A 19,913-nucleotide genomic window follows, 5' to 3' on the forward strand; every position below is an offset into this window, starting at 1 on the left:
AATATCTAGAATGTTTCTATTATATTCTTTCTGAATATGTCACAAATTGCTTGATTATGTGATTGTTTGCTCTTTGTTTAAAAATAAGATTTATATTAAACTTAATTTATCCCAGTATTTTTTTTTTGCTTATTTGTGTATCAAATATATTAACAATGACAATCTCAAGTATATAAGCCACTAAAAATGAAAGTGCTTTGAATACCTTAATAAATATAATTGCAGTGCTTGATGAAACCATGTATTAATTAATCATTTAATGGGATGTATCCCCTTTAGTCTGAGTGACCCCTACATCTACAACTATGCTTTTTTTATGCATTTTTTGTCTCATATATGGCTTTCTTCTTTTTTTCCCCAGGGTGTTCAGGAAAATGAGGCACAAGAGCTGGACCAGGCAGCCATGTCGATTGTTGTCGCCACAAATAATGATTCAAAGACGTTACTATATTCATTGAGGGAACACAAGTTCCCTCAGTTTCCCTCAGTTGCGACAGCCTTTGTGATGTTGTTTGGGCTCATATATGCACTCAACTTGAAGTACCCAAAGAAACTACAGTTTACCTTTGAATTTGTGCAGAAAGTCCTGATGGAAAAGGCAAAAACAAAGAGCCCAAAAGTCAATAGGCTGAGCGCACAACTGTACAGGTCAGAGTAAACAAGAGTCGAGTTGCACGGTTTACTTGAGTTCCATTTTGATTTTTTTTGTTCCTAAAACCAGTGATTGCACTCTTTATATGGTATTGCATGTTACATATGCCTGAATATTCCTTGTGTTATTTTAAAAACATGTCTGCCAAGATTCCAAGACTATTGTTCTTATAGGCTAAAGTAGAGTGTGAAAGATTAGATCTACAACCTTTAAATTGTCGTTTTTTTTTTTTTTACCATCATATATAACCATTGTTAAGTGTTCATGTGTTTTTATATTGCCAGCTCATGGATTTGTTTCACTTTATTGCTGCTAAATCAATTTGAAAGTTCAGTGCTAAACACAATAAAAGTGTTCTGAAGCTGTGTTCTGAGTGGTTATTAGTCAGTGTACATGTAAAGCACTTTTATAGTTAATTTGCTATATAATTTTAAATAGTGACAGCTTTTTTCTCTTTTTTGAGCCAATATAAAATAATCAGTTGATTTAATATGAAAAATTAGTTGCATTGAGGTCAAGTTTTTGCATTAAACCAAATTGACTATTTACATTACATAAATAAAGACAATATATTTTTTTAACCTGAGACAATTCAAAATAATTGAATTGTCCCAGTCTAAAACAATAGCTTACACGGAGTAAAAATAATCAGGTTGAATCAAACTTTTTTTATATATTGAGCCAATGAAAAATATTTCGTGTGATCGATTACTTAAATTTTTTTAGGTTTAGCCAATGTTTTATTTTTTACAGTGCAGCCCATTTTTTTTCGCAGGAATTTAAAAAAATAAAACAGCAGCTAGATCTTACAATGCCTTTTTATTGCATATAAGTACAAGTGTATGTTGGTAAGTTAAAAGAACACCCTTCACTTAAACATGTTTCATTCAAATTAAAATCAGATAAAGATTTAAAAGGTAAAAAATTGTAATTTTATGAATTAATATTACTTAGAAGTAGTGCTGGGCGATATGGGGAAAAAAAGATATCACAATAACGATATATATCGTGATATACCACATTTATATAAATCAATTATAAATAAATTAACAAACACGAAAATGAGGGTATTCAATCTGTAATTTAAGTTCGTTTTAGTTTTTCTTTTATTTACCGTTTTAATTAGTTTCAGTTAAGGAGCATTTTCGTTAACAATAAGACTTGGTTACTTAGCTATATGGTGATTATCATGCCATAGCTTCATATAAAATTTAAATAGTATTAAAAAACAGATGACATCACAGACTATTTCCTGGAGCCCGACCAGCCGAAACAAGTGACGCGCTCATCCGCACGTTAATAGGTGCGCGGCTTGCGGGGATCTGGTGCTAATTCTACTGCCTTGGGGCTGCGTGACTCTCAGCCTGCCAGTCAGACTACAGTGTCAGCATATAAATCAGGTGCGTTTTCATACAGGACAAACCATTCAAACATGCAAATCACAATAAAACAATAAAACAATAAAACAAATCACACAGTGTCTGTCTGGCTTAAAATAATTAGATACAGCTATTAAATGAATAAATTAACGTTCATTTAAAAGACCAGGGAGACGTTCTGTATGCTAACAAGCTAGAAGCTAATAAGTATATAACATTTAATAAAAACAGAAAAATAGATATAAAATAGGAAAATAACCAACTAAACTAAGCTCAAAATGCTAAAAGAAATTTAATCTAACGAATTCAAAAAGATCAAAACGAAAAAGTGAATCCTCAAAGCAGTAGCTTAAAGGGGACATGAAACATTTCAGTTTGTACAAGTTTTCTAAGGGATTAAATATAATGGAATTTATTTGGGGGGGAATTCTTTACATAAAATGTTTACACACTAAATTATAATATATATTTATGTTTGTTGCGTTTGAGCTAGGGCGCCGCCATGTTACCCGTGCAGCGCTGGTGACTTCACGAGGTTGGTTGGTTTAAGATCTCAGGCATATAGCTAGAGGAAAAGAGCTTATTGTTTGTGGAGATTACGGATGAAGACGAAGCTAAACTAGGCTAACATGGAGCATTTACTCAGAGATCTTTCCTGTATAAACCTGAGCAGGACTTTTCAGATGCTTTTCTGAGAGCTAGAAGTTTTGGGAGTGTTTATTCTCTCTCTACGTGGAGCCGTGCAGAACCCTGCAGCCCGTCAACAGCAGGTACTGCCATCCAGTTAACCAGCTAGTTTATATACATTTAGCTATTTAACCTGTAAAGTCCAGAGTTCATTAAGACTGAATGAAACGTACATGATTTAAGTGGATATTTAAACACCCAGGCGCGGTTTGGTTGATAAACCGTTCAGTTTAGAAGTTAGAAGGCTTTCTGGGTAGCTTCATCTAGTTAGCGTTAGTTAGTTAGCTAGCGTTGGCTAGCTATGGTAAGATAGCTGGAAAAGTAGCTAACACTAGCTATGTTATCTTTTAATTGTCAGTTTATCTAGACTTTCCGTAACGGTACCTCTCGCTGCTCTGCTGGGTGAGCGCATTGTTCTCGTTCCGTGCGGCTACAGCTGCTGCTCTCATAGTAACGTTACCCTCAGTCGGACGGTCTGTACATCCCAGCTGATCAGAGGACAAATAAAAAACGGAGGAAAAAAGCCTTGGACTGCAGCTTATTTATCCGGCGCTAATGCTCCTGACTCAAACCCATCTCCTTCACATAGTCCTGGTCTAGAAAGTGCTCGCCACTAACCCCTAGCATTGCAGCTAACCGGAGGATTCTCGCGCTTCAGCGCTGCGAGCCCCCGCTGAAGAACAGCTGTCCGAGGGCGAGGTATGAAAGTGAAAGTAAATATTTCTCATTCCTCACGCTATTAAATTTCACTACTCCCAGTATTACTACACACAGGGGCAATACAAAAGTGCTCCCCCGCTCTGCATTGAGTTTTGGTTTGGATTTTATTATCTATTGAGGAATTAATTTACAGTAGACTCATAGATTATAGTAGTGAGGCGTTCGGGAACCAACCTCGTGACGTCACTTTTAGCGCTGGGACAAGATGGCGCTGCCCTTACTTAAAAAAAATGACATTTAGATTGCTTATTATTTAAATTCCGCTTCACTGACAACTGTTAAACTCATCAGATTTGTTAGAGTGAAAATACATCTTGTGAATTATACTTAATACTTGAAGTGTTTCATGTCCCCTTTAAAGACTATAATATAAAGCTTTACCAGATTCAAAATTATGACTCATAATTCTAATAAACAAGGCATATTTCACCCTAAGTTTATTTCCTGAAAGGACATACAGCTAAATAGGCTAGATACTGAAAAGCAGAGATTCTAGGCTTTAAAATGGCATATTGGGTGTCCATAATTATTCGTAAACACAGCAAGATATTAATTGTAACATATTTCTGGCCCATCGGCTATGGAGGACCAAAACTGCCAAAATTAAAAATAAATAAATAAATAAACAAAAAATAGTAAATCACTCAATAGAAGTAATATGGTGGATAAAAACGGAAAAAAAAAATGTATTAATGTAAAAATAAATACATATACTTAAAAAGAAATGTCTTAATAAATTGTTATTTATGGATTTCTTTATTAACATTATTAAATTTTCCTTTTGATTTATTTGTTTATTTATTTACATGACTATTTATTTCTGCATTCATTTATTTCCCGATTTATTTATTTCTGCATTCATTTATTTCCCGATTTATTTATTTCTGTTTTTCCTTGTGCTTATATTATAATGAAGGGGCGTGTTTTTCACAAAGATAACCTGAATTAGCGTTATGCTAGCGCAGGGGTACTCGAACTCCGGCCTGGATCCAAACCTAAATGAGGTGGACTAAGCATATACTTTACGTGATCGCAGTCCAGTTACGGAGAGAAAAATAATTAGATATGCAGTACAAAGAAACGTTTTCCTAACAGTAGGCTAAAGTCAATTGCGGTCACACCATCTGCACTTAGAAAACACTCGGTCGCGCTATCTACACCGAAGATTTCAGTGCGCGTCTAAACCGTGTTTTACGGTAGCCGCGTGCACAGCGCGAACCCGGAGGAGCAGAGACTGGCGCTTCTCGAGCAGAGACTTAAAATGGAACAGAAACTAGTTTTACACCTAAATAAATATGATTTAACGAGGTCTAATCCACAAATATACACCAGAAAGACCACTGCTTATCTGTAGAACAGTGTAACGTTTTGGAAATGTTTGGAGAGCTATTAAATAAGCAAATCAAATTGTTTTCATATCACAGCACTAAATTCTTTAAGACCTTATTCTCATGTATCCCAGATAAATGTTTGAAGTAATATTACTGTATCATTTTGGAGTAATTGGATACCAAACTTAGAAAAAATGTCTATATGTTTTTGCATAAACAACATTTCAAAGTCCTATAAATCCAGCACTAAGACAGTCTTGAAGAACACATTCCATATTAGTAATGACATGAGTAACAAAGAATATTACTGTATCATTTTGGAGTAATTGGATACCAAACTTAAAAAATGTCTATTTGACATGTTTAACCGAATAGACATTTTTCCTAAGTTTGGTATCCAATTAGTCCAAAATAATACAGTAACATTCTTTGTTACTCATGTCATTACTAATATGGAATGTGTTCTTCAAGACTGTACTTCAAGCGCACCTCCAGGTGCGCTGTGCAAGCGGCTACCGTTAAAACACGGTTTAGACGCGCACTGGAATTTTTGGTATAGATAGCGCGACTGAGCGCAGATGGTGTGACCGCAATTGACTTTAGCCTACTGTTAGGAAAACGTTTCTTTGTACTGCATATCTAAGTATTTTTCTCTCCGTAACTGGACTGCGATCACGTAAAGTATATGCTTAGTCCACCTCATTTAGGTTTGGATCCAGGCCAGAGTTCGAGTACCCCTGCGCTGGCATAACGCTAATTCAGGTTATCTTTGTGAAAAACACGCCCCTTCATTATAATATAAGCACAAGGAAAAACAGAAATAAATAAATCGGGAAATAAATGAATGCAGAAATAAATAAATCGGAAAAATAAAAGAATGCAGAAATAAATAGTCATGTAAATAAATAAACAAATAAATCAAAAGAAAAATGTAATAATGTTAATAAAGAAATCCATAAATAATAATTTAAGACATTTCTTTTTAAGTATATGTATTTATTTTTACATTAATTAATTTTTTTACCGTTTTTATCCACCACATTACTTTTATTGAGTGATTAACTAGTTTTTATTTATTTTTTAATTTTGGCAGTTTTGGTCCTCCATAGTCGGCGGGCCAGGGCGTGTTAAGAGGTTAATGATGTGTATTGGGCTCTACAAAATGTACTACGCTAAATCGACATTGCAAACGTTGCCCAATAGCTGACGATTCAAGATTATTTCCATATCTCTGTTTACCGGTTGCAGCTGGAGTCTGTCCTCTGAAAAAACAAGCTTGTTAATTTGAAACATTTGGCAGCTTCTTCTTTCATCTTCTTCTTTTTTTTCTATATCGTGATATTGTTATTGTGATATAAAAAATTCCATATGGCGATATATGATTTTTCCCATATCGCCCAGCACAAGTCACTACGGAGCCCGGGAGGGGCGTGAATAAAAAAAATATTAAATCGAGTGAACCATATAGCAGTTCGTGCTCACATTTTCTTTAATTCGAGTGAATGATTTGCAGTTCGTGCTCACAATTTCTTTAATTCCTGCTCACGATTTCTGTAATTCGAGCTAACATTTTTTTATGCCTACTAAGACAAGAAGCTCAGAGGGAAAGGAGCATTTTCCTCTCTAGGGCTGCTGTGATTATACAGTTATATGCAAACCTGCTAATTATTAAAGCTCTAATGTTACAGGTAGAAAATACAGTGTGTAGATTTTGTCATAGTGGTGTTGTCCCCACATCCCCACAGTGCACGGGGAAGAGCCAAGCGTGGCTTCCCCACAGCCATTGGGTAACTAATTTATATGTCTAATCTAAATTGAACTTGTATGGGAATTATATGTAAATTAAATAATGTACTACATGATAAACATCATTACAAATCAAAACTGTAATTCAGATTTATGAGTTCAGAATATACATTAACAGTATAATCACAGAAACTGTTTCTTGTGCATATTTTAGTGATACAGGCAGGACAAAGCTCTTTAAGCTTCCAATTTGGTCAACTTTCACATGCACATAATGATGGAAACACAAAAATCGCATTTCATGTATAACATGAGATTTCTAGATCTAATAAAATAGCCAAAAGATATGCATATTGTCAAATCAGTGTTCTGCTCAGAAACATCACAAGCATCAAAAAGACATACAAAACAAATAATTATAAACTTGTTCAAGCTATATTTTCTGAATTATGTTACTTTTTTTTTGCTACAAAGATTAATATGTAGATGAAATATAAGTATTGTCAGGGCCAGACAGGAACCAGACTGGTGCGGATACAATAAAATAGCTTTATTAAAATTTATAAAGCAGACAGGAGTAATTAACGAAACCAGGGTCAGAGCCAGAGAGACACAGCAGAGAGAAACCATACCATAAACGGGAGACAGGCCAGAGTTCATACACAAGCAGGCAGTAATACAGGGCAGGCAGTAATACAAAACGGGTAACACAGTCCAGGTCATACACAGAAATCCAATACACGGGAACAGGCAGAAATCGTAGTCGGTAGAAAAACAGGATCATACACGGAGATAGACAATGGCTAGAGAAACGCTTTGTATTGCAGGATAAACCAAACAGATACTCGGCGAGGCGTGAGCATGGTCCTTTTGTACTGAGGGAAATCAGCACTCGGGACTTCCTGGTGGTGTCATGTGATCGAGACTGAGTGTGGTGTCATGGTGTGGTGCGTTCTGGGTAATGTAGTTGGAAGCGTGAGAATTGCAGCTAGAGCTGGATGTGGGAGACTTGGGAATGCTTTCAGCACCAGACAGGACAAGTATCACAAAAGTAATAATGCTAACCAGATTTAAGAAGGGGTGTGTTTTGAGGCTGGCTGAATGATAAGAAATTAATAAACAGTTTTAATAGCACACAGTCATACTGCATCAGAAAAAAAAGTAGCCCTGTAACAGCCCTAGAGAGGAAAATGTTCCCTTCCCTACGAGCCTCTTTTCTTAGTGCGCATAAAAAACGCTCGAAATACAGAAATCGTCAGCACCAATTAAAGAACTTGTGAGCACGAACTGCAAATTGTTCACTCGAATTAAAGAAAACGTGAGCATGAACTGCTATATTGTTCACTTGAATTAAAGAAAACGTGAGCATGAACTGCTATATCGTTTACTCGATTACATTTTTTTTTTATCCACGGCCCCTCCCGGGCTCCGTAATTCACAAACATTTTAACGAAAAGCAGTTTGGACAGGGGACAAAAGGATGTGGTTAAAAAAGAGGGGTAAAGCTCGGAGAGGTGTCCCCAATTCTAAATTAATATATGGAGACTTTATTGAAAAATACAAACGTTTAAAAATGTATTGAAAGTACATACAAATAAGAATATATATATATATATAACCAAATATGTGAACAGGTATAAGGAAAAGCCCCTCAATACAAGCATCTAAGTCCAAATGAATATAAAATTGTTGTTAAAAATGTAAAATCAAATGACATCTCTGAAAACTTGCAAGAAATAATGTGGCTGGTAAGTGTGGGTAGATTAGCTGTAAGATGTTTAGTGAAATGGAGCTGCTACGTCACTACAAAAGTCTGCCCCCTCTCTAACTGTAATGAAACTGTTGAACACTTTTTATTAAAATGTGAAAGAGTGAAAGGACTGTGGTGTAAAAAAATTGTTTTTAATGTTGATATAAATTTTAAGTCTGTTCTGTATGTTGTCTTTAATGAAAATTTTCCAAAAAATACAAGAGAATTTTACTGGCTTGTAATCTGTGTTGCAAATTGTGGAAAACGAGAGGTAAAATGGTTATAAATCAAATGCAAATCTCTGCTCAAGTTGTTTTTATTTTGTATATTTTCTTACTGTTAACAGGTTGACGGTATGGTGTCATGATGACAACCCCTGTCAGATGACGTGCAGTGTCACATAGGGCAACAGTTTTCTATTTATTTAGCATGTTTTCTGTGGTTCTGCAGGAGGAAGAATTCTGATGTAGCACCCATTGATGACACCTTCAGCACAGCAGAATGCCTCATGGCCTGCAAGGCGAACAAAGCAAGACACTACATGAGGGGTCGGCAATAGATGGCCTGAGGGCTAGACGTGGCAGTGGCAATTAATGCAGGTTCCGTTTTACTACTGTTTATTTTTGTGTTCTCAATAATTCACCGTCCCTAACGAAGCTTTCCACGCCCCTGGCAGGGTGACATCATCAAGAACGCAACTGTTCGGGAGTACGCACTAGTGAGTCAAACTTGCCAAGTCCGTACTTGCCAAGTACGGAAGTCCAGACTTGTGTACTTGTGCATTGAGAAACGGCCACTGTTTCGACATTTAGCTATGCTAGCTACCAATAATAATGGTCAGTAAAATAGCTACATCTGTTCAGTACATCTGCAAATGGCATAATATTTAGCTAGCTAGCTATCTAAGAATAATAATGGTCAGTAAAACAGAAAATGCTGTGGTTTGGACATTTAGCTAGCTAGCTAAGAATATTAATGTTCAGTCAAAAGGCAAATACTGTTTTACTGAACATTTAGTCTGCCTATCTACCAGTAGTAGTTGTCAGTAAAATAGCCAATGCTGTGTTCGGATATTTAGCTAGGCTAGTTAACAATAATAATAGATAGCTAGCTAAATGTATAAATGTGGCATTTGCCATTATACTGACTATTAATAATAATAGTCAGCAAAACAAGAAATACTTTGTTTGTGCGTTTAGCTAGGCTAGCTATCAATAATAATGTTCAGTAAATCAGCAAATAGCATATTTGAACATTTAGCTAGCTTGCTAGTTAGGTAAGAATCTTAAATGGTCAGTAAAACAGCAAATACAGCTATATGGAGATTTAGCTTGGCTAGCTACCAATAATAATGTTCAGTACATCAGCAAATGGCATAACATTTAGCTAGCTAGCTAAGAATTATAATGGTCAGTAAAATAGCAAATGCTGTGATTTGGACATTTAGCCAGGCTAGCTATCAATAATAATAGTCATTAAACTAGCTACCGATAAAAAAAATGGTAAATAAGTCAAATGTAGATTTTGGTAAATAAGTGTAATTGGTGAATGGCTATGCTCTTCAAAAAAAAAAAAAAACAACACAACCCATATGAAAAACATATGAATACAATGTATTTATAAACATATGAATACAAGTTAAACACATGCTACACTACCATTGGAAGTTATTGTCTATTTAACCCTTTTAAGCCTGAACCATTAAAAAAATCAATTTCTTTCTGAAATTCAATCTGAAAATGACTATTATGTTTAATTTCAACCCAAATCCATTTCACACTGGATTTGTCCTTTGGGCAACTTTAAGTATTTAACAAATAATAACATAAGACAATCTCAGGCCTATAAGTTTCATGTCAAACATATGTTGAGAAAATACAATGAGACTGCAGATCTGCATTATAAAATCCATTTATTAAAACACAGATGAGTAAATATAGAGGTGAAGCAATACAAAGATAATAGTTTGTAGTGGATAAAAACCATTAAGAAACTACATGATTTGGATGTTCTTACTAAATTTGGAGGATAAAAAAAACCTTCAGCAACATATAATATTCAATAAGGGAATGATTAGAGAGTATAAAACTTGAGTATTAAAACGCAACCAAATATTAATCTTTATCCCTCTATGGTAACAGATTTTAAATCAGACTGAACCATAGACAAACGAGAACACCAGCAGAGGGAGTGAATGAGCCTGCAACCTTTTGCTGAACCTGTAAAATCCATTGTTAAATTCAGTTCATGTTTGTTTCTGGTGGAACGTGTCCTAAGTGACAAAGTGAAACATTTGTGTAGGATAAGGTGTTCTGTTCTAAAGATGATTTGCTCTTTTAATTGCCGTGGAACAAATTTGCAATAGTTTTCTCTCCTGTGTGAATGCGCTGGTGTTTTTTGAGATGACCCTGTTGAGTAAAACTTTTCCCACAGTCTGAGCAGTGATACAGTTTTTCTCCTGTGTGAATGCGCTGATGTATTTTGAGATCACTATGTGTGGTAAAACTCCTCCCACAGTACGAGCAGTAATATGGTTTCTCTCCTGTGTGAATGCGCTGGTGCAGTTTGAGATTACTCTGTTTAGTAAAACTTTTCCCACAGTCTGAGCAGTGATACGGTTTCTCTCCTGTGTGAATGCGCTGATGTATTTTGAAATTACTCTGTTGAGTAAAACTCCTCCCACAGTATGAACAGTAATACGGTTTCTCTCCTGTGTGAATGCGCTGGTGTTTTTTGAGATTACCCTGTTCAGAAAAACTCCTTCTACAGTCTGAGCAGTGATATGGTTTCTCTCCTGTGTGAATGCGTTGGTGTTTTTTGAGAGTACACTGTTTAGTAAAACTACTCCCACAGTCTGAGCAGGAATACGGTTTCTCTCCTGTGTGAATGCGCTGGTGATTTTTCAGAGTACTCTGTTGAGTAAAACTCAACCCACAGTCTGAGCAGTGATACGGTTTCTCTCCTGTGTGAATGCGTTGGTGCATTTTGAGAGTAGTCTGTTTAGTAAAACTACTCCCACAGTCTGAGCAGGAATATGGTTTCTCTCCTGTGTGAATGCGCTGGTGGTTTTTGAGAGTATGCTGTTGAGTAAAACTCAACCCACAGTCCGAGCAGTGATAAGGTTTCTCTCCTGTGTGAATGCGCTGGTGACTTTTGAGATTACTCTGATTAGTAAAACTCTTCCCACAGTCTGAGCAGTAATACGGTTTCTCTCCTGTGTGAATGCGCTGGTGATTTTTGAGAGTACTCTGTCGATTAAAACTCTTCTCACAGTCTGTGCAGTAATACGGTTTCTCTCCTGTGTGAATGCGCTGGTGTTTTTTGAGATTACTCTGTTTAGTAAAACTCTTCCCACAGTCTGGGCAGTGATACGGTTTCTCTCCTGTGTGAATGCGCTGGTGTATTTTCAGAGTACTCTGTATAGTAAATCTCTTCCCACAGTCTGAGCAGTGATACGGTTTCTCTCCTGTGTGAATGCGCTGGTGTTTTTTGAGATTACTCTGTGCAGTAAAACTCTTCCCACAATCTGAGCAGTGATACGGTTTCTCTCCTGTGTGAATGCGCTGGAGTTTTTTGAGATTACTCTGTTGAGTAAAAGTCTTGACAGAGTGCTGATGTTTCTCCATGTCGAGACTTGGCTTCATTTGTCAGTTAAATGTATCAAACAATTTCTGTGTGTTCTGGAGATTCTTCAGGATGGCTTCTGCTTCACCTCTTTCAGCAGTTTAACATTGCTCTTATTTAAATATGAATTTCAGGAGAATATTCTTCATTTCTGGAAAGAACAAAGAAAAATGTTAAAATAAAAGCAGGTCCATAAACTGAAGAGAACTGCCTAAATCAGTTACATTATACAGACAAAACTACTGGGACAGCTTCATATTACCATAAAACCTTTTGTACATTTATCCCCATTCTAAGTGAGTGATGTTGCCCTTTAATCTGAAGCTTTGAGGCGTGTGCCAAAAAAAAAAAAAGACACGCATTGGTTCGAATCACTGTGCCGATAATTGATTCATTGTACATTGATCACGTGACAAACGATGGCCGAAGCTTTTTCCTTTACATCAATTTCTAAAAGATTCCTGATTTTTTTTTTCAACTCAGTTCATTATTTTCCACCACATTAGCTTCAGACTAACAGTGATATGCACTCTTGAGTTCAATACCTGTTTTTTAATATGTAAAACAAAATCCTTTAAATAGAAAAAAACACAAAAGAAAATTTGGTGAGAAATGTAAATTTAATTGTGTTTTTTAAAAAGAAAAACTGCAGCTCCACATCAATGGCTTAACTGATTTGTTTACTAAATCAATATAGCGAACACGGTGGCGAATCACAGCATCGGGTTAAAGCCCAACGTCATCTGCAGAGCCAGAGAGCAGCAAGAAGCTCTACACCAGCAGATTCAGACCAGCAGCTCCAAGACCTGCTGCAGTTTTACAGAAGCTAGCGTTACCCACAATTCCATCATCTCTATATCGATGTTGTATATGCTTGAGAAAGATTGAACTCTCTAACCGACTCTTTCCTTTTTATTTTCTAGAAATGAGATAATATTACTTTTTTCCAGACGAGAGACTGAAAGACATAAATACTTGGGTTTTACAGATTGAGTTGGTCGGTGACGAGGCAGAGAGCACAGGACAAGATTGTCTAACGTTCTCTCTCACAAGCAAACCGGGGTTCTTGTTAATTATTTTAGTATAATAAATGTTATTTTATACAATATACATTATCAGTGGAGACTTATTTCATGCATCTACATACCATCACAGCTCCAGATATGACATTTTAATTAGTTCAATCATAAAAAACGTGTTTGTATCTTTAACATAAAATATGAAAAGAAACTCATATGGATGGATGTCGGACAATGCAGCGTCTACTCATGTCTGAAATGTCCACACTCTCATTTAGGAAGTGCAGACAAGTTTGTATCCAAATTAAAAGAACTAAATATGTCCTGGCTTGGTGAAGGTATTCGCAGTCCTGTTTAGCTACCGGTTAAAAACGTTGGTAACATTAAAAAACATTAAACATTAAAAAAGCACTGGTAACATTGGCTAGCTAGATAACAATAGCTAGCTGGGTTAAAAAAGCACTGGTAACATTAGCCAGCTAAATAACATTAGCTACTTGGATAAAAAAGCGCTGACAACTTTAGCTAGGTAGGAAATGTTAACTACCAGTTAAAACGCTGTTAGTACTTTGGTCCCCTATTTTGATCCAGTTCTGCCTATTAAACAGTTCTCTTTTTCTCGCTGCCAGTCTCGTTAAGGAAACGTCAGCTTCCACTGTAGATAAACACTTAACCATTATTCCAACATAAAAGAAAATCACATCATAAAACATTTTACTATTGCTAACACTTTTTAAAATCTTTGCATAAAAAGCTGTGTAACATGCACCGCTTTTTTTATGTACCACGAACGATATAGAAAATATCGAATAACCAGTGCTGCCAACTTAGCGACTTTTCAGACCCTCTAGCGACTTTTTTTGTTTTAAAAAAAAAAAAAGCGACTAGCGACAAATCAAGCGAGTTTTTGTGGTGTTATTGGAGACTTTTGGCGACTCTGAGATGAACACGCGCTCTTCAGTTACTGACCTCCGCGCTGATGCGGGCGCTGCCGCTCAGTCACATACAGCAAAAAAAACCATCACCAAACGGCAGTGAATGCCAGGACGAGTTATTGCTTTAAACAACGAGACGAATCCGGTACTGAAGCTCAGTTAATTTTGCCGCTGAGACGAACTGAGCACATTTGGCTAAATTCTGCACGGATTATGCAGAGTCTAAGCCAATGCTGCCGTACATCAGCAGATCTCGGGCAGAGCCTTTATGCTATCTGGGAAAGCTTGCCGCACGCACAGGTGACGGGCGAAGCCACTGACCAAGGAAAAATGTTAATTCTACAGAGTCTAGCGAATATAGTTAGTAAGATAACTACACTAATGTTAGCTAACAAATTAAGCTAGCTATAAAATCCAACCGAGATTAAAGGGTTCGCCTAAGATCTTGATAATTAATAAAATAAAATGCACACAGACACAGGAGTGGAGGGAAAAACAGCCAGCAAACGTACCGAAAAAACTGCAAAGAACTTTGTCCAGAATGTCTGTTAGAGCAATTAACAGCAGAACACGACATTATTAATACAACAATCTAAATTCAGTTTAGCTAGTAAAAAATAATAACGGTAGTACAGTTAGCTAGCTAAACGTTTGACTAACTACTAGTACTAGTCTACTGCTTGACGTAAGGGGAAAAAAAGAACATGATGCAGGTTCTGCTGACGGTCTGTTATTGGTCCCGCCCATACATTCATTGGAAATCCCTTAATTTAACTCACACAGTATCAGTCATTCACTGACCTCATTCACCACATAGCCTGTCACTCACCTCCTCCACAGTGTCTGTCTCTTTATAAAGAGCTAAACATCTATTGAACCATTGAACAATTTGTCTATGATAGTTTTTTAAAAAAAAAAAGAAAACTTAAGAAAACGTAAGAAATAGAAATAAAATAAAACAAACTAACTAAAAAAAAAACCTAAAAAAAAAAAAAAAAACGTAGAATTACAGTTCTGGCTAACTGCTGCTCTTATAATAACATTTAAGAACATGGCAAAAAACTTTACGTAATTCACTTAAAAATAAAGTTACCTATTTAAAAAGCAACAGAAGTTGTTCATTTGTAACATTTCTAAACAGCATTAGATGGAAAACGGTGGACATAACTTTTTTATTTAACATGAATGCAAACTTTACCTAATCTGAGAGCAACAAACATTGAAAATCAGGTCAAATCGTTCTTTAAACTAGTAAACTATGGAGGACCAAAAATTACATAAGTATAAATAAACACACATATAAATGTATAAATATATGAATAAATAAATAAATGAATAAATAAATTAATGTTAAAATGAATAAATATTTAAATAAATGCACATATAAATGAATAAATAAATATATAAATACATGCACAAATAATTGTAAATAAATAAATTAATAGGTAAATAAATTAATTAATAAATACATTCCTTATTTATATATTTATTTATTAATTTATATGTGCATTTATTTATGTAAACCTTTATTTATTTATTTATGCTTATGTCATTTTTGGTCCTCCAAAGTAAACACGCCTGCATTTGATTTCACACTGCTGCAGTTACAGTGTCCGCTCACAACTTCTCCCTCCTTCTTATCTATAAACCATGCAGAGTACGTGTTGGATAGTGTTTGACCTGCTCCAACCTCACCTTACACATTTCTATAGTAATGCCTTCTCTTTTACAGGAACAAATAATCCCAACTTTTCCACTAAGATAGTAATTATATGCATCCAAACTGCAGTACGCTTTCACTGCCTCCGTCTCAACAAGGTAGTGATCACATCTGGGAAGGTCACCTCTGGCAAGCGTTTTAAATCAGAGGAAAAAACTTCCCTCTTAAATCCTTATCAAAAGGATCAGGAACAGAGGTTTTTACTCATTTCTGAACATATGTTTGCTCTGTTTTCGGGAGACTTGCGAAATATGCGCTCTCATTTTGACAGCTGTACACTTAAAAATAGCGCCACCGGAAGCATCGAAGGAACAGACATGTGCAGTAGCTTTGTTATTGTTTTTCTCATTGAAACGGTCTATATAGCCTAAATGGTAGGATAATGTACAAGCTGTCCTTAATGGTTAATCCTTTCCTTTATAAATAACTTTAGTTGTTAGGTGTGGTATTGGTAACAACACTGGGTCACTTTACAAGCTAATGTTGCTAATGCTAATGCTCCTGCCTCTATGTAAGTTTACTGTAAATAAACAGAAGCGCTTTACACCCAAATAAACAGTTTTCAGGAGCGAAATCTGTGTAGATTAACATCGTGTGAGAGAGAGAGAGAGAGAGAGAGAGAGAGAGAGAGAGAATTACCTTCTGAGGTTCAGCTGATCCTGCTCTTACTCCGGCGCTCCAGCTACAGACCCCGGAAGCTCAGTCTCATCCGGGTTATGTAGAGCCCCGCCCCCTCCCCCGCTATATCACGTTATACCCCATCACCGCTAGAGGGAGCCCGCGAGGGAGTCCTCAATGCATGGAGCTGAATGGAGCTAAACAGCTAAAACTCTCATTTAAAACACTGTATAACAACTTCTCTGGGGTTTTCCTTTAATTTTACAAAGTAGAACAAAGTATCTCACTAAAATAGAAAAGAAAACAAACCCGTTTATTTCCATTTTCTAAAATAAATGTTTTTTTATTCAGTAGATTTACTAGCATTACTGCTACTGATGCTGGAGTTACACACAGAGCTCATTTTAAATGATTAAAACTGCAGTTTAAAAGCAGTTTTAATAATTACCTCTGCAGTGATGAAACAGTTGTAGTTGTTCTGTTTTGAGGAAATTAGTAAAAGTTTTACTCTATAAAGTATCAAACATTTATAGATGATTACTTTGCTAACAATAATAAATTTTAAATGTTTGATACTTCATAGAATAAAAAAATATTTATTCGTTTTTGTATATTCCAAACTCTGTCAAGTGGCTTGAGATTCAGAGCAGATTCTGAAGTGAGTTTTTTCCTCTTTAAAGATTCTCTGATTGCTCCTGTACAACTCCAACAAACAGCATTTATTAATTCCTATGGAAAGATCAGTGCTTTTGTGACACTGATTCTGGTAGACACTTTTTTAAATCTAAATTTTATTCAAAATATTATGGTTGCATTTTCTTTGCATTTACCTTCTTGATGTCCTGCAGGTTCTTGAAAAGGAGATCGTACTGCAGCAGATCTTGTTTGTTGCTCACCTTGTCTAAAGTCTTTCTATTTATGTATTCTGAAAGCTTTCCATAAATTGAGGTCATTCACAGCTCCTGCCTATAAAATCACTCTCTGACATCACAATGGACCATCCTGATTTCTGTATAGAAGGGTACTTCACACTTGTAAAAGCATTTGAAAATTCATATTCAAATATCAGTTTTAAACTAATTAAATATAAAATAAAAAAATATTTGTTTAAGAGTTTATTTGTTTATAGGATGGTGTTTATTTTTTTTTAACTTTTCCAAAATTAGTCCAGAAAGCAGTCTCATTCTACTACAAAATATTAGCCAATTTAGGCAGAACTTTTTGTACACATTAAAGGAAGAAGTTACTGATGTTGAGACTATTTGGGCCAGATTATATCTGGTTCTGTGTAGGAATATAACAAACACCCCTGGTTGCTTGAGTCACTTAATCCTCCTATTATGTTTGGGGTCAATTTGACCCTACTCACTGTTTAACGCATTTAAATTAGTTAGTTAATCTCATTTATTTACTTCATATTTGGTGACTTTTCCTCATTTAATAGAGACAACTGGGTAAACATAAAATTAATGGGATGTTTTTTTGTGTTTTGTACACATTTTGTATACATCATTGTTGTTTGGAGTCATTTTGACCCCACACTCTTTTAGCTTTATAAAACATAAAAATATCAGAATTTGACACACATTTGTGTTAAATGATGTGAAGGTCAATATGACATGTAATTTTATATTCTTCAAAAAAAATTAGATCCCTAAAATAACATAATTATAACTGTATTAGTGCAAGAACCACTGACAGTTGATGTGACAGGGGGGCGGGGAAAACATAATTCTAATGAGAACTTGATATTTCTCATTCTGTGGAGGAATATATTGTTCATACAAACATATTGATAGTTCACACAACATAGTGGAAATGCAGAGATATAAAAGGTTTCAAAGCAGCTTCTAAACCAGTTCTCTATGTGTTCTGTCTCTCTTTCTTTCTGCTCTCTCTCTCTCTACTGAAAATGACGTCTAAGAAAAGGTTTTCTCTCAGTGAGGATTTCTCACATCTCTTTCACCATGACAGAGACATAGATAAATGTGTCTGAGAAAAAGGAGGACTTTAGAGAGGATCCTGATTATAATGAATCCTCCTCTGATGAGAATGAGCCCTTTACTCTAGACCCTCTTTTTTTTTTTCAACCAATAGAAAACAGACTACCTTCCAAAAGTAAAAAGTTATTATGGTCTGTCTCCCCACTTAAAAAAATGATAAACTTAGTGCTGCTAATGAAATCAGAATAGTTCCAGGTCTCAGCAGATATGCTTTCAGCCACGTCCAAACATAAAATCAGCATTTGAGTTCTTCAGAACACCATCAAGCTAAAAGGATAAACTACTGTAGATGATACGTTTAGAGGGAGGTGTTTGTATAGAGGGATAGTTAGAAAGACTTGAATTTAATTTAATCCCACATGTAAGTCTACATTGTGTTGCTCAGTTTGGAGAGAACAAGTCAAAAGGTGAAGAAAGAACAGGTGTTTGGGCTGCAGACAGATCCAGCACGTCTCTAAACACAGTCCATGTCTCCTCCGTGTCCTATGCTTCAATAGCACAGAAACAAGGCAGGACTGATGAGATCTTAATAGACTCAGCAATATGGGATGAATGGAACAAGTAGGATCTTCTTCTTTACAATCCAGATTCCCATGTGACTGAGCATGAATTTCTGCTCATTTGTTTTTTTCCTGTGGTCAAATTGGCCCCAAACATAATACTTTTAACTATTCTTGATAACATACAATCTTTTTATAAAGACATTTTAAATGGCTATTTAAGTAGTCAACAAACAAATACAGCATGTGAAATAAACTTGTTAAAAAATGTTATTAATATATAATAATTTTCTGTAATTTGAACCCATTGACCCCAAACAGAGAAAACACTTTTTTCAATACAAAGATCCATTAGAACTATAACATCTTCAGGATTCTTTCAATATGTAAGAGTGCTTTACACCAAGAACCCATATGTAAACAAATTATTCTTAATATCATAGTTATATTGGTATATAATAAAATAAATGTATGTAGTTCATACTTAATTTAAAATTGAATAATAAACTTTGATTACTAAAAATAATTTACTGAATAAGGTGAGCTTTCACTTAATTGATCAATAGTACCATCGTGACTACCCCAAAGAGAAGCACTCACTCCTTGTATTAAATAATCAATGCTTCACTTTGTGATGGTCACCATAGATATTCAAACTTTTTTTGTACTGACAAAATTTACCATGCAAGTTAACACTGTTCAAAAATGTACACCAAATTGATAAAACATTTTTAACACTGTGTAATAAATGCTAAAGTTGACTTGGTCCTCACTGTTGATGGTTTACAAGTGTGAAGTACCCTTCTATACAGAAATCAGGATGGTCCATTGTGATGTCAGAGAGTGATTTTACAGGGAGTAGGTGTGAATGACCTCAATTTATGAAAAGCTTTCAGAATACATAAATAGTAAGACTTTAGACAAGGTGAGCAACAAACAAGATCTGCTGCAGTACGATCTCTTTTTCAAGAATCTGCAGGACATCAAGAAGGTAAATGTAAAGAAAATATTATTTTAAATGAAATTTAGATTTTAAAAAAGTATCTACTGGAATCAATGTCACAATTGATACTCTAACAACAGCACTGATCTTTTCATAGTAATTAGTTAGTGGTATTTGTTGGGGTAGTTTGAAGTGCCTCTAACAATGAAATACATTTTTCTGATAAACCTGTGCACATTTCTATCTATTCTATCTCTGAGTGTCACTCTAACTGTAGCCATTGACA

The 19,913-nt window shown here is 35.4% G+C and overlaps 5 protein-coding genes across 10 annotated transcripts in view; 2 read left to right on the forward strand and 3 right to left on the reverse strand.

The window, feature by feature from the left end:
* Positions 1–19,913, reverse strand: part of LOC125780501 (zinc finger protein 239-like) — a 1,096,042-nt gene that overhangs the window by 412,911 nt on the left and 663,218 nt on the right. For both annotated transcript variants that reach the window (XR_007438641.1, XR_007438640.1), the window contains exons 1-2: positions 16,203–16,261; positions 10,485–12,040 (exon numbers count right to left, since the gene is read on the reverse strand). The gene's annotated coding sequence lies outside the window, so the exon portion shown is untranslated. Of the gene's footprint in view, positions 1–10,484; positions 12,041–16,202 lie in introns of those variants that run through there.
* Positions 1–19,913, reverse strand: part of LOC111188533 (zinc finger protein 239-like) — a 280,707-nt gene that overhangs the window by 169,555 nt on the left and 91,239 nt on the right. The gene's annotated exons all lie outside the window — the stretch shown is intronic.
* The window catches only part of LOC125801342 (zinc finger protein 239-like), a 280,707-nt gene that overhangs the window by 169,555 nt on the left and 91,239 nt on the right, over positions 1–19,913 (reverse strand). Inside the window, exon 1 of one of the 4 annotated variants that reach the window (XR_007438670.1) lies at positions 16,203–16,248. The exons of 2 other annotated variants lie outside the window; for them this stretch is intronic. The gene's annotated coding sequence lies outside the window, so the exon portion shown is untranslated. Of the gene's footprint in view, positions 1–16,202; positions 16,249–19,913 lie in introns of those variants that run through there. One more of the 4 variants, XR_007438668.1, reaches the window with a different exon arrangement.
* The window catches only part of LOC111188532 (zinc finger protein 239-like), a 193,828-nt gene that overhangs the window by 38,572 nt on the left and 135,343 nt on the right, over positions 1–19,913 (forward strand). The gene's annotated exons all lie outside the window — the stretch shown is intronic.
* The window catches only part of LOC125801459 (zinc finger protein 239-like), a 193,757-nt gene that overhangs the window by 38,501 nt on the left and 135,343 nt on the right, over positions 1–19,913 (forward strand). The window lies entirely within an intron of this gene.

This window comes from Astyanax mexicanus, chromosome 4 (assembly GCF_023375975.1).
Source record: "Astyanax mexicanus isolate ESR-SI-001 chromosome 4, AstMex3_surface, whole genome shotgun sequence".
Taxonomy (NCBI): Eukaryota; Metazoa; Chordata; class Actinopteri; order Characiformes; family Acestrorhamphidae; genus Astyanax; species Astyanax mexicanus.